Here is a 15,837-nt window from a genome sequence, read left to right on the forward strand (position 1 = left end):
GCTATTACAAACCTGCTTTAAGAACAATGCACCATAATGGTTTGATAAGCTAAGAATGTATGCACTCAGGCTGCTGCAAAGTGCCTGTACTGCCATTACTAATACCGAAAGGACAACCCTACCACCAGTTATGGCCCGCTGCCGCGTCTCTGCGTGGAAAGCGGAGCCTCAGAAGTTCCCACTCGCCTCGCCAAGAGAGTTGGGGGGACCGTGTGAAATGGTGCCTATGTGCTGCCGGGCTCTGACAGAATGGAACATGTCTGCACAGTGCCACAGGCAGCAGGGGCCTCATGCTTAGTCATCCCTGCTGCCATGGAGCACAGGCGCAGCTCTCCTCTCTGCATATAGGGGTATCTCCCTCCCACACCACTCAACCGCAGCCACATGTGTACATTTTGTGTGTTGCTGAGGCCTCCAACGCCGCCGCCACTGCTGCTGCTGCTGCTGCTGCTGCTGCGACTCGGGAGTGGAGAGGTTGCTCGGCAATGCTCGATTCAAAGATCTCAGTTTGACTCGCCGTGGCCTCCTTTACCTAGGCCGTGTTAGTTTAAGTCTGACTTCATTGTTTAAGTTTGTACACCTGCGTAATCTGATGTAAACTAACACGACCGCCCTGCAGTTAAGCCCACCTGCATGTTTATAAAGCTCAGATTCCATGACGACCGCTCCACCACCCTGAGCTATGGTCTCCCTCCTATGCCACCATTTAGTCCATATGATGCACGTGAGAACTGCAATAAGGGAGTGATAAGAGTAAACTTTCCCATTTTCCTATGAGAGTAGAACTTCACAGGCTTCACAATAAACTACAAAGAGAATATAGATACAAAATAGTTCCCTGAGATTTTACAAGCTGATTCATGTGATTTATCTCGGTGCTCGTCTACGGAGTGCAGATGGAGTCGCTTGTTTGGAAATTTTAACAGATTCTCTCTATAAAAGGCTGTAATCCGAGTGGACTATAATAACCTTCTAACGCCTAAAGGACTGATTCTTCTGTGTGTAGGAGTTAATTAATTATTCAGGTCCTGTGTCCATGTGTGAGGCAGCACCTGAGCAGCTCCGCCCCCTCCAACGCCACATTGCACGCGCCCAACAATGCCTCATCGTGATATCCTGAAACGAGGCGGTCCACGTCTGGACCGTGTCCCGCATGCCCGGCGTCTGTCCCTCCATTGTGTCCATTGTCCCGTCGTGGTTACTCGCACACTTTGTGCGAGATCGCAATCACTGCGCTTTTGTCTCGGTCAAGTGTTTCTCTGAAACAGCAGCGGGCATCGCATGTGTCGCATTCATGGGGTCAACAAAAGCAAAATCAAGGTATTAGTCAAGTATTGTAGTAAATTAAGGTACTGATCTACTTAAGTATTTCCATTTTTAGGAGCATTTGCCGTGTCGCATTTCATGGATGTATCTCAGCTTTGGTTGTCGCTTGAAGCCACTAAACATGTTCGACTGAGAAAGCACGACAATACCCCAAAGCCTGGCGATCATCTCCTGTGTGTGTGCGTGTGTGTGTGTTTGTGTGTGTGCCTACAGTGTTTAACATTCAACACACATACTTTTACTCTTCATACTTGAGTATAAGTTGTACTGCACCGAGTCTCACCACTGGCTGCAGCAGCAACATGTCAGCACCTCTGCTGTTTTCTTTGGAGGCGATATCGAGGTTCATTAAATGCTTTTTAGTCATTGTTGATGTGTGTTTACCAGTAACTAGGTGAGCGCACCGCCGTGATGCGTCGAGGAGAAAATTTGGAGTTTGACAACCTTTCTTAAATGTTCCCTTTTTTTGTGTCCAGGCTTAGATTGATGCTCGTGCCTGGCTGTGATCTCGTAAGTGTGTGTGTCAGCTTGATTGTAATGGCCTGTGTCGCCCGTGTCACCATTCAGCTCTTGTGTTACCTAAATGTCTCATTCAAAAACTCTGAGGTTCCGTGTTCTTGTTTCAGTTTTGCAGCAATAGAAAGGAACTAAATGTGCACCGTCTCTGCACAGTTCCTCTTTCCTGTCCAGACCTGTGTTAGTGAACGGTGAATGGTGGTTGAATTTGCATAACAATGGGTGAGAAAAGGTGCAAAACTCTGTTTAGATCCACTAACAGGTCCAGGTCCTGACTGCCCCTCATCTCCTTTAATCCTGTCCTGTGTAACCTTCAGGTCTAGCAGCTGACCTCTGGATGCTTAGGGAGTGACACACCGGCATACGCAACCATCTTTCGGTTACATAATGAAGTTTCACAAAGGAAACGTCTCTCTTTCGCTCTGTGCAGGCCCGGTGACCATGGTGAAGTCTGCTTTTGTAAATAACAAACAAGAACTGAAGGCAATTGTCTGCTGCGTGACTTAGATTTCTCCCTCACTTATCGGGAAATTGGTAAATGGCATAGATGAGGACACCGTTTGTCTGTAAAGAAAATCCTATAGAATTCCAATTATCTTTAGTGGTATATGGAGCGTGGTGCAGCATTTCATTTAAGTTTCATTTAACAGCCATCAGCGGCTCTTCTGTGATCTGCTTTGATTGGTGACGTGTGACACTTGGCTCCTCATCAAAGCAGCCATGGCAGATTTCCAGCAAGTGTTTCAAATGGTTCCTCCGGTGTTCATGCACGCCGATGTCTGACAGGAAGTCAGTGGTATTCGTAGCGTGGGACGCCATGTTGATGAAGAAGCCGTATCTTTTCCCAGCGAGTTCATAAAATCTCCTCCCCAGAGGGAGAAGGCAGTCTGGTCAACACAGAGTTTGCTCTCTTCACGTTCTCGCTCGTCCTCCCCGAGATTCTTGGCAGTCTGATGGTAATAAATAGAACATCTGCTGAGTTTTCGAGGAAAAAAAAAAGTCCAACACTCAAACTGCTCTATCTAAACAGCAAAGAAACGTGTGGTTCACATTTGGTCCGGTCTGGTTTGGACCAGAACCCAGATTGGGTTTGATTCACTTTCATTTTTGGTCTATTTAAAAAAGCAAGTGACCCTTCTACTTAGTGGTTAATGATACATGTTCATTTTCAATTATTTTCCAGCTTTTTCATATCTGAATTTGAATGAAAACCCAACTTTCTTCACCGGTTGATAGAGAGTTGAGTTGTTTTCTCAACTGGTGTTGTCACGGTAACAGGTAGCAGATCGGGGCCCCTTGATAATTGTGATCCTGACATGTGGGGCTCTATGACCTGCTGCCCCGCCCTGGCCTCTGTCGTTGCCCCTCAGTTGGCACCTTATCTCGCCTCCTTATCATCACACTCGGGGATCCAGGGGGAAGATCAGGCTTTAGTCTCTGAGGCCGGGTGACGCTCGGGTTACAGCGCAAATGGCTTCGCTGACGGCCCGGCTAACCGCCTTGCCTCCGCGTGTATACGCCTCAAAGCAAAGTCCTGCTCTGACATGTACCATTCCATGGAAATACTTTTATGTAAGTGAAAGTAACTTCTGCCAGCAGTACCATGTACTTGCATGTGCCCAAAGGAATTCGTTGAGCCTTGAATTGCAAAATGATGCCATAAAAATCCTTTAAAACTGGAGATCAGGTCAGTGTGAGTGTGATGCTCTGACCTCTGACCTCTGACCTGGCCTTTGTAGTAGAAACAGCAGGGGAGCAAAAAGTACAATATTATCAAGTATTACAAAGTAGCTGGAATTTTTGTTGACAATGACTTAAGCACACAATATTTTTAAATTTATAGGTTTAATATTTAAAAAACTGGCAGAACTTAAAAGCCCAGTATTTCCACACACGGACAGATTCTTATAGTACTAAAGCCACAAAGCACAAGTAGCTCAGATTTGTACTTCAAAGTAAGAATGCTCGAGTCAGCATCCACACTTTCTTCTTTCTTCTTATCTGGAGAGGCCGTGCAATGCATGCACTGCGTCATGACAAATCTATATTTCCCACACGTCATCCTGTAGTGGAAGGTATGAAAACCTCCCTTAGTCATCCGTCAGCGTACAGGAACGAAAGGAATTACACCTTGAGGCAAACCGCCGCTCTACCATTCCAGCACTTGGCTTGTGATAAGCTCAGGGGCGACCTGTTAGCTGCTGCACGCATGCACGCACGCACGCACGCACGCACGCACGCACGCACGCACGCACGCACGCACGCACGCACGCACGCACGCACGCACGCACGCACGCACGCACGCACACACACACACACATACACATTTCAGCTGTGCTTGTGTGTGCATGCCAATCAGTTGCTACATCAGTGCAGTGCAGTTAATGATTTGTGCTGTGGGAGAAGGTCTTGTGACGGAGCGAAGTGGCCTACATGGGAACAATGTGGTGCACCTCGCTGCACCTTTAAGAGACTTGACCTGGGCTCTGGTGCTCGAACGCCCGCCCTCCCTCTCCATGTGGGCCGGGCACCTTGACAGTGAGCTATCCATTGTCAAACCTCTTTGACCTGCTCTCTCCTTCAGCCTCTCCTGTTTCCGCACAAAGACTCTCTAATGCCAGGTAGTTGCTGCTGGCATTCCTGTCGCATTCCACCATGGGGAAGTTGCTGGGATCAGGATGAAAAATGCCTGAAACAAAGGCCTACTCTCATTCACAGGGTTTAGGGTTCTGTGGGAAAGTCCAGGCAGGACAGAGGTTGGATGGCAGAGGAATGCGGAGCGGGACATAGCTCACACAGTCTCTGTGACACAGATCCAAAGACACATTGACAAGGTGGAGGTCCTCTTACAGAGCGGCATGAGAACGCTGAGCTGGCTGGACTCGGGCCGTATCGACGCTCTATCTTATCTGCAAACGCCTAAAAAATCCAGTCAGCAGACACGGAGGGGCGAGAGCTTTGATTTTGACATTTAGGTGGAGGCTCTGATCTTTCCCATCTCTCCTTCTGGGGGCACCGCCTTGCACGCTGAGATTAAGTGTGAAGTCATATCTGAAGATTTCCACAGGAATTTACCGTCAAGTCTCCTCACTCTCCCACAACATACAACAACAGATATTCTCCATAATCTCGTCGTCTTCAGATTCGGGGGCGAGAGAATGGCGGCAAGATTGCGAATGTAATCTGATTCAAATGAGCCAGCGTACAGTTAAATGTACTTTTTAAGGGACAGGTGGAAGCAAAATTGCTGAGTTGAACCTTTGACAGAATGAATCTTGTATATGTTTTGGGATTTTGGATACACAGAACAAGGCGAGTAATGGAGTCCTCTGTGTAGGCGCCATGACCCACCAGTAGGAGTCACTAATGCAACAAAAAGGCCTGGAACCCCCTGCTGGACAGGTGAATCTGTTGATCCATTACCGTGAAGTGAACCTGGGCGAGTGTTTCACCAGAGATAAAGAATGAAAGTAAAGTTGTTGGCCCAGAACATCTATACATTAAAAGCTGCAATTTGTTTACACTGCAAGCTGTAGCCTGCGATCAGCGCGGCCTGTATATCATCTCCAGGTGGTTAGAGTCTGTCAGAAGTGGGCGGTGGCCGGGCGTCAGAGATGGAGTGCTCGGGGAAATGAGAGGAGATCTGCTGCAGCTCACAGGCCCCTCTGGATGCTCTGATGTGGCTTCCACAGTTTTTAGAAATTGCAAAGGCTTCTGGGATAGCACTTAAGTAGTCACCAGACTGTTTTTACGAGTGTATGTGTGTGTATGCACGAGCCGCACAGCGTCATTGTTGCGCGTTAGCCTTTGATATGGGAAGGATACATTTGGCTAACTGCGGCTGTCCACAGAATGAGGGAGTGTCGCAGCGGGCCGAGACGACGCGGCCGCCACATGACACAGGTGATTTGTCCCCGGTGGGCGTGGCTTGATGATAGCATGCAGAGATTCACACTAGCGTCGCGTTTCTGAAGCATGCAGGGTTTAAAAATGCGCTGACATCCCCTTTGTGTTCTCACGGGCTGTTATCAGTGGCACTCAAACATGGAGCTCTGGCTTGTGAGATAAACATTACATTTCCTGCCTCCTAACACGGTGTGATGCATAAGGGAGCACTTCAATGGAAAACAACCAAATTTAGATGAAGAAAAATGTTAATGTTCACAGCTATCCAACACCGTTTTGACATTTTTCTTAATGCGTTCCTGCTTTTGGTTAAGCGAGCATAGAGCCCAGAGGCCCGGCCCCTCTCATCTGCAGCCTGTTATGGCGGAGAGGGGAGGATGACATCATATTGGTCTCGGAGCGGCGGCTGGTAATTGGCCCGCTCTGCTCCTCCAGCGGCACGGGCCAAGCAGAACACACAAGTGGAGCCAGGCAATGCGAGTCAGATGCACTGGGTTTTTCCAGAGTGGCTGGTGGGGCCTCAGCGCCGAGCCAGAGCCAAGAGGCCTCGGCGAGGGGGTGCACCCATCCAAATGTAAATGTCAGAAATGAATGAAGGGCCTCAACCCAAAATGAAATCTGATATAAGGCACCCGGGGCCAGAGCGTTTGATCTGCCATACAATCCACTGCTGTAGTCGGTGGGATAAAACTGCTCCTATTCTCTGTTATGACATCGCCAAAGCATTCTCATGTGTTCCTGGAAGTTCTCTGAGAGCCAACGTCAACGTGCTCGCAGCCCACACAATGTTCCATTACTGCGAGGCTGAGCCGACGCACCTCCGGCCTGCTGACGAGCCGCGGCCGCCGACGGTTTGTCACGTTAAAGTCGGCGACGCCTCGCAAACGTGGACAGACGCGTCGGATGACGTAAAGCTCGGCAAAGGCATTCTTTTATTCTGAAAAATCCTTGGCACGTGTCGATAATGGCCTAAGGGCGAAACATCTGGAAATGAGATTAAAACTCTCGCAGGTTCAGATGTTGCGTCTCGACAATAAGACGCAAAACAACTCCAATCCAATTAAGTTTCACCCGCCAGACATTTGATGTGGCAGTGTGAGCGAAGCCTAATTGGTTACAGTGGATGAGACCTGCTTCTACCCCGTGGGCCACTCACACACTCACACACACACACACACTAACAGAGCAGATGGGCCGGGGAGTTCACATCTGATACCTCAGATCTCATAAAACCTTGGCCTTTATCTTTTATAGCGCCGCTCAGCCGTGCCGCCATGGTTCCCACTTTCATGCTGGTTGTAAACAAACAAACAAACATCGACGAGAGTGAGAATTCTCTGACATTCTTATTCCCCCACAGATAGAACGATTACGCAAATCTGTGTTGTCATCGAAAAAGAGCTTTTTCTCAGGGAAGCCGCTGTGAGAACACGTCGTTTGGGATGTGAGCTGTATGGGAATGGCGCTGGTTGGCTTTGTGTGAAGAGGGCGCAGCGCTCAGCGTGTTGGCGCGTGCCCGTCCGCCTGTCTCAGCCCTATTGTTGTTTCCTCACAACACTGACGGATATATTGTCGTGAATGGATGTGACAAAAGAGAGTTAGAGGAGGCGGTGAGAAGATCACAGTTTCGCTGAGTCGGCACGTTGACATTGGAATGATTCCTTAAACGTCTTCACTCCCTGTGCCCGCATGTCACCCTCAGGTTCTCAGGGAAGTCAGACAGAAACCTTTTTTCAAGACCAATTATGTTCTGGCAGTGAAGGTGAGATTCACTCAAGCAGCAACACGGAAATTGAAAAGACATTCTGCATTCCAGATTCTATTTAATGTCAAACGTACTCATGTAAAAGTACTTTAACGGAGAGATGGTTCCCTCTGTTATTCAATCTAAAATCCCCAGAGTGGAGACGAGGCAAAGACGACCACGCTGACCATAGAACAGACCGCTGAACTTTACCGCCCCCTGTAGTTTGGTAGATAAACTACATGTTACCAATGTTTTCAGCAACCGCTACAATCGATAATCGAGTTTTGACCTAAGTGCACGCTGCATGCTAAAGTACAAAAGTCCCTCAGAAATATGCAGGGAAGCTGCCAGCAGCTGCTCACAGGTACTTTGCTAGTAATTGATTGTGTGCTGGCAGCGTCTAAAGTCCCTGTGAGACTCCTGTTGATAAGCTCCGGTCTCTTAATCCACTCAGTATCTTTATTATTGTGCCGCCGTCGGCTTTGATGATGATGATAACGACCCATTGCCCTCTTCCTTCTCTTCCTCCTCTTCCTCCTCTTCCCCTGCTTCCTCCTCTTCCTCCTCACACACTAAAGTCGTGCAGCAGGCACGTAGTTTTTTTGAACATTTAAGATGTGAACTTTGAGTAGAAACTTCCAGTGCAGCTTCATTTTTCTTCTTCTTTTAAACTTTTTTTTTATTGTTGCACATCCTCTCAGCTGGTGAACTCGCTGTTGAGGCAGAAACTGCGCCGGAGGGAGGAAATGATTATAGCATAAGGGAATGTGTTATCACTTTCCCTCTCTTGTTGCACGCCTCTCTCTCTCTCTCTCTCTCTCTCTCTCTCTCCCTCTCCCATCTCTCTCTCTCTCTCATTCCTTATCTGTAAGACAAGGAGGAGCACATTGCACAAGTCAGAGCGAGGACGACACGTGTCCCCCCAGTTTCCACGCAAAATTTGAGAGACTCTTGCACTTTTTCCGGGTGTCACGTCCAAAGCCCGCTCGCTCCCCGGCTGGACGCTGAGGTATCAAATGTCTTGGAGTCTATATCTCCTTCCCTGTCCATCAAACGTCACCCCCCCCCCCCCCCCCCTCCCCCTCCCCTTCTCCCCCGGCTGTACAGAGGAGGAAGCAGACACAGCTGTTGTCAGCCGTCGATGCCTTTTGTTGTTCCTCTTTTGTCGCCTTCAGCCTGTTCGTTCACTTCACAAACCGTCTGCCTTCAAATATTTGCGCCTCATTCTTTCTGTTCGTGGGAGTGTGTGTGTGTGTGTGTGTGTGTGTGTGTGTGTGTGTGTGTGTGTGTGTGTGTGTGTTTGCCGCACTGCACTTAAACCAATCCTGCTTCCGGTCGCCAAGTCCATTTAACGTCCATGCACACTTTGATCTCGGAAACAAAAAGAAAGGTCCACCGCAGAGCATGGGGGGTGGTGGGGGGGGTTGAACATTAACCTGCAGCGAGAACCTGGGGGTTCGGGGTCGTGATGTACCCGTGTGTCCCCCTGACGTGTACCGCCTGAACTTAAAAAACCCTCACCCTTAAGGCAAAGATCCACAGGCTCCCTATACATCACATATCAAACTGACAGCTGTGACTGTGGAGGGTGGAGGGAGCAGCCGCACCTTGAAAGCGCTGGCAACTCTTCACGTCTCGCAAACAGCCACATGTGTCAAACCGCTCCTCCCACGCTGCACATTTCACAGATTCCTCAAGAATGTTTGCTTTTTTACCAGGTCAGGAGAGCGAATCCGCCGCCTGCATTGTGCCTCACAGCCTTGGTGCCGCTCTGTCAGAGCATTTGGGCTCTTGTGCAATGTGCTCTTTGCCCAGTCATCACTTTTCTGCCCTCGGATTTGAAAGTCTTGCTTCTCCCAGCGAGTATTTATGTCCTAACCAGAAAGAGAGCCTCCCTGTGCTTTCATTTCCTCACTGACGGTGGGAATCCTGACCGAGGCCTCGAGCTCTGGCTGCGTCTCGGACCATAACATATGCCTCTCTACTTCCTGTTATCAATGATAACACAAGGATCAGAAACAAAGACATCCGAGTTTGTCAGGGAATTGGCCAGACGCTTCGATTTCCATGAGATGGAGAGAATTTGAAAGCATGCGTCGTGGTTGTCAGGAGATAATATGCACGCTGAGTGAAGTGAAACCATTTTGCATGAAGCTAAAAATGATAAAGACTCAAGGTGACCTCCTGCAGTGACTTGTAACAAAGTTTGAAGAGTGATTCATTAGCTTTACATCTGATGTGGTGCGTGCACGTCTGTCGGGTGCGGGCAGGATGTAGGTCACTCTAATGGGTCTGTTCCCATTATGGCGAGTGCTGAGGACGCAGACTGATATAGCCAAAAGCTGAACAGAACTCCCCGGGGATGAGGCCTCGGGCCTGGGAAGCTGCAACCCGGGGATCGGCCGGACCGTCTCAGCTTCTGGCCGCGGCGGTGCTTTGACCCCGCCCTCTTTCCCATCCAACCCACGCCGGCCAGCGTGGGCCACGACCCCGTGAGCCCCGGCCACGAGGACAGAGCGCAGGGAAAAGTCGACGGGTTCCTCCTCACCAACTGGAGGAAAGAGGAAAAACTTGTCTTCTGGCTGGCAGCTGTTGTTGAATCAGTCCTTGTGGGAATGTTGAGTTGGATTGGATGTCGTGTTTCAGGAGTGTGAAATGATTTTGTGTGTGTGTGTGTAGCATGTCGTATCATGATCACCCTGATCCACCTCTCATAGCTCGGGGGGCTCTTAGCTCGCTAACAAAGCCCTGGTATCTGGTTCTGCAAGCTTGTTATTTGATTAAGACTAATCTCCAGGTTTTGATTTCAACTGGTTTTGTGTGGGGTGGAAGTAGTTTTTGCTCCGTTTCTGCGTCTGCACCAAAGCTCAGCCTGCTCGACTGGATTTTGAGCTCCCAGAGCTAAAAAAGGGCTGCACCCAAAGCAATGTGTCAGGGGAAAAAGACATGGGAAAATGGTGACCATGTTGGTTTTAAAGGACAGCGAATTATGGGAGAAAATTCCATTCTGTTTGACTGCGTAGCTGTTAGGAGGAGGACTGGAGATGAACACAGACACAGATTTAATCTCTGAGAATCAGGGAATTTACCAATGAACTCTGGCTCCAGAGCAGCAATTCTCCTCTTAAGTTGAGAGATGAGATGATTTGCCTGAAGTCTCTGGGCCTCCATCCTGCCTCCAGATCAACCAGAGGGTTTGGATGGACAGTAGGTGAATGACGTCGTCGCCCCATCGCCGCGTTAACTCGTTTATCGTGGCATTTCCTGCAGATACGCCTGGTATGCCCCTTGTTTGTCTTGGTTTTTCTTCCGAGGGCTCGATGGAATGCCAGATTGCACAACGCACAAAAGGAAATGTTCGATTTCGCCATCACCCCCGTCTCACGTTTTGTTTGTTTGGCTCATTGGCTGCGGCGGGTGGTGAGGTCAGCGCGGTCCTGAGATGCGCCAAAGTGTTGCGGCGCGGTCGGAGTGAAGTGGCGGTGCGAGGGCGGTAACGCGGCAAAGGAGCTCCGCCGCCGGCGTTTGAGTGGCTCGTCCTTTGTTTCTTACACTTAATTGGATAAACGCCGAGCGTTCTGCAGAGCACGAGCGAGCGGAGCCGGGATGGAATGGTTTCAATTTGAAGACAATGTCAAAGAAACAATATTTCCCCCTCCTGCTCCCTCTCTCCCTCTCTCTCTCTCTCTCTCTCCCCCTCTCTCTCTCTCCCTCACTCCCTCTCTCTCTCACTCTCTCTACACTGATAACCGCTTCCATCTCCACGTTTAACCTTTGGAACGCTCGAATTTAATCAAGCCGTCAAAACCAATGAGGTGAATTAAGGCTGGCGCTGACTCAGCCCCACACAGGCCCTCTTTATGCCGCCGCTCGCCGAGGTGGAGGGGGCCCCAGGGCGAGCGCACACAGGAAAACGACCAGGCAGCTTCCCAGACAACCCAGGGGCCCCCATCGCTCCGCTCGCCCTCCCCCTCCCTCGCCCTCCCTGCCACCACCGCCGCTTATAAGCACCAGGTCGCCTCGCTTTCAAAGCACTTTCGTTTTGCGCGGCGAGGCCCAGCGTTTCCTCCTCGCTCTCAGGAGGGAAATGTAAGCGTGCTGGAGTGGAAATGTTCCGGGGGACGGAGGGAAGTGAGGCGATGAAGGGAGCCATGTTATTTGTGGAACGCTGAGGCCCCACTACCTTAAAATAAACGTACAGAAAAGGACTTACTGGAATGGTGTGGGAGTGCAGCGGCGTGTTCCTGCAGGCACAGAGGCCGTTTGACAGAGAAACACTAACTTTTGTTTGATCCAAGGTCAGTGAGTGGACAGCTGCCAGGCCCTTTATCTGCCCCTGGGATCTGCCTTCCTATTGGACATCCTGCCCCTGATGAATTGTCACTCTTCTCCTCTCTCAGTCTTCACACAGGAAGTGGGCCGTGGCACGGACACGCCCACTTGCCCTCCAGTTGTCCAGCATCCATCCAGCTGCTCCTCCAGCTCCTTCGTCTGGATTTCTTTCTCTTTTCGGTTTGCGTGTCTTCCCTCTTCCTCGCCTAATATCTCAGACGGCGCAAACTTGTTCGCATGTGACGGACGGGACCGCTGCCTCTTTGGTAGGGTGGTGGTGGAGGACTTCAGAGTTGTTCCTGAGTGCTGGAGCAGAACACGGGGGCCCCCACAGCAGACGTTACATAACGCTCACAGAAAACTGTCTGCACGCTCACAGGAAGAACATCAGGTGCATGTTACGTTTCCACGTGTGCTCTGGTCCTCACCGCTCACACAGACGCAGCGCTTGTCTCCAGTCCTGCACGGCTGATCTCCTCTGGAAGTTTAGACCAGTGAAGTTTGCTCTGTGTTTAATGGAGAGGATGTGATCTCATCCACTTAAAATCCAACCTATGTCGCTGGCTGCTGATGACTAAATCCAGGCTTCCCCTTTTGTGCAAAGTGACAACACTTTACACACAGAAACATGGCTGTTCTTCAAGGTTTAGTCCTCTGTATGCACAACATGTATGACACAGGAAACAGGAAATGAACTTGAATTAAAATGAGTCCAAGAATAATCTCACAAAGAGCCACATGCAGTAGATAGAGATGGAATACTCTCCACTTTAACACATTCACTCCCAAAATGAGCTCAATTGGAAAAAACAAATAATCCAGTTTGACCTCTGACATGACTTATGAAGGTCACAGGCTTTAGATGATGACACCTTTTCATATCAGTTTGCGTTTTGTTAGAATTACAAGAGATTTTTACAATGTATCAGGCGTCTGTATCTTTCTCCTCCTCCTTTAAGCATAATAGAGCTCATTACAGGGCTCCTCCTCAGTCACCTTGTCTCCGCGCTGCACCTCATAGACCCGCCGTTGTTTAAAGCGTGTGCCCCCTTCCTCTTCCTCTCCCCGCCCCTCCCCTCCTCTCCTCTCCCTCCCTACCGCTATCACTCCTGAGTGCGCAAGGAGGAGAATAGGGCAATGTTCTCTGAGGGACGCAAGCTGCCGGACGTCAGAGTCGTACACAGACTTAATGGGAGAGGAGTGGAGGGGTGGGGGGGCTCAGCAGTGACCCAGGCCCAAACTGTGGAAAGAAGAAACCCTCTTGTGTTCCACATCCAGACCTAAAAAACCAGGCCCGGATGCTGCTATCTGTCCCATCATTGTCTCCTCAAATGTTGGCATTTGAGTTTGAATGATGGCTTTCAGTTTAGCCAAAACATTCCAGAGAGCCAGTGTGGGAAACACCCTCGTTTTCCTGTGCTGATGTGACGACGCTCCGCTCTCGCAGGGTAACTGAGGGCATTCTCCCACTGGGCCAGACCTCCAATCTTTAATCTATGGAGTGACAATGGAACGTTCCTGAACATGAAGGAGGGCATACTTCCGCCAATGCCGAGCAGTCCTTCCGTGTTATGACTCTGCGGAACAGGTCAGAGGGACCAGGCTATGATCGGCTCCCGATGTCTGTAATAGCGCCACCATCAGGTCCATTCATGTTTATGTGCACCAGGAGCCTGATTCATTCAATAAGCCACGCCCACTCAAAAGACGAAGAAGAAACTTTTACCCGACTTGGTCCAGACATTCCACATGTCAAATGCATGATAATTGACCCAATTTTTTGTTAAAGGTGCAAAAAAAATCAGTTTGGAAAGAAAATTCGTAATCGCTGAAAAGGAAATAGGCGTGGCCTACGTGGACGCATGCCAGTAGAACCTTTGTTTCCCACTTTCCCTTTGCGGCACGGCGGTGAGTGGCGGTGACATGCCGGCTTTCTGATGTGTGACACGCTTGACAGAGAATATGCTCCACGCCGCTGATAGCATGACCAGAATAGCATGCGAAAGACATGAACATGTATGTCGCCTTCTTTTGAAACCTTCGTGGAATGAGTGTCCAGCCCGCACCCAGCTGGGATGTAATCAGTTGATGTGGAAAGCGAATCCAATGCGACCATGTGACACACAGAAGCCACTTTATCTGCTCCCTGGCTGAACTGCAGCCGCCATCACTCAGCGCTGGGAGGAGCGTTCACCGCCGTTCACGCCGCAGCATTCCAGCCATAGCATCCTCTTCCCTACTGTCAGTAAACCCAAGCAGGCGGCCTGACTCGACTCGACTCGACTCGCAGCCTGCACACACACGCACACGCACAAGGGCAACCTGTAATCAAGCCTCGGCCCTCAATCTGGCATGTAAAAAGTAAATCCTGTGTTTATATCCGAGCCAGGCCTTCCCTCGCCGAGTGATTTATTTGATCTTGCGCAGGAAGTACACAAAACGATGTTAAGCTTCGAGCGCGATCTGTGGGATTACAGATCTCCGCTGATCCCTCCGCCCCCGTCTTCTCCTTGGTTCTTTGTTTTCCCTCATTGTCTCTCCCCTCCTCTCCTGATCTGCGGCTCCGTGGCAGCCTGCCCATCTGAGGGCCCCCGTGCTCTGGTGGGTTCAGCGGACTGGTATGCGGCAGGAATCTTTGGATCAAGGTGATTTCACGCTCCTCCACGTTTTCCCAGGGGTCCGGGCGCTCTCTGTTACCTCTGTGCAGCTCCCAGTGTGTGATAGCGGCTGACATGTGTTATCATAGGACACATGCACTAACAGCGTGCTTTATCTGTCTAACACCTCTGTTTCCCTCAAGTGTCGAGCTTTGGCTGTCTGGTATGGTCGGCTTCTTTGGCCGCGAGCAGAGAGCCACTGTTTGGACGAAAACAAACCGACCCGAGAATTTGTCAGCCGCTCCAGGCGCCGACCAAAGAACCCCCCTCTGACATGAAACCTCAATTCTTTCATGACGTCCCCCCCAGAACCTTTGAAGTGCAGCTAATCTGGCTAACCTTGACGTTTCCTCAGAGACAGTCCCTCCTCTCATTTCTTTGCGCTCTTATTTCCTCAATGAAACTCTGTATCTCATTCAGCTCTGGTAGCAGGGACGGCGAAGGGGAAGTTCGTGGCGTGGCTCCAGCGAGACGTGGCTCCGCTCAGCTCCTGTCATTCAGCTCGGCTCACAGTTTGCTCAAGTGCAACCTGCCAGCTTTGTTTTCCCTCATGTCGCAGCCGGGTCCTGTCAAAGCAACTTTGTTTGTCTGTTAGACCTTGCAGAGGCCCAAACTGTCATCCTTTCTTCTTTGCTCCTTCACGTGATCGCCAGACAGAGGACTCAAGTTTTGCTTACATTTTTGATGCTGACCTATTCAGAGCTCCTTATGTTGAACTGAAGCTTATATCATTTATAAAGTAAAGGTTCCCAATTTCATGTCGTCACACGTCTCCAAGTACAAACAGAGTATAAGACTGATGTAAGCAATTTACGCCACACACACCCAAGTGGACCAACACAGCCCTGCAGACATGAAGGTATAAAGGTTGAAATGCTGAGGTTGAAAGAAAACTGAAAATAAGCCGACACCTAATTCAGATGTGTAAACTGATTTTTGCTTTAATGTTCACATGTTTGCAAAGGAATTTAGCGCCAACAATTCCAAAGAGGAACACAAAGGCCTTCAGAGATCAAACGCGGCAGGGAGTGAACGGCTTCCTCTTCCTTTATATTCCTCCTCTTTTATGGAATAAGGTGTGCTTTAGAAGGACAAGGTAACAAACACTTTCAGATAACAAACACCAAGCGCTCTCTGCAGATTTGCATGTCCGTACTGACGCAAGGTGGTGGAACGCCAAAGGACTTCCTTTACGGAAAACTTTCCTTTGGAAAGGAACCAACTGGCCACCCACACCCTTCGCTATGAGGATGTCTGCAAACACAGCACTGTGACCAATGGCTCCTTGCTCATCAGGCACAACGCTGACCTGATTACGCCAGTGGTCTGAAGAGACGATGTACTGCTTCTCAG

The sequence above is a fragment of the Genypterus blacodes genome, unplaced genomic scaffold (genome assembly GCF_046128005.1).
Source record: "Genypterus blacodes isolate CSIRO-AG114 ecotype Tasmania unplaced genomic scaffold, CSIRO-AGI_Gbla_v1 ptg000090l_1, whole genome shotgun sequence".
NCBI lineage: Eukaryota > Metazoa > Chordata > Actinopteri > Ophidiiformes > Ophidiidae > Genypterus > Genypterus blacodes.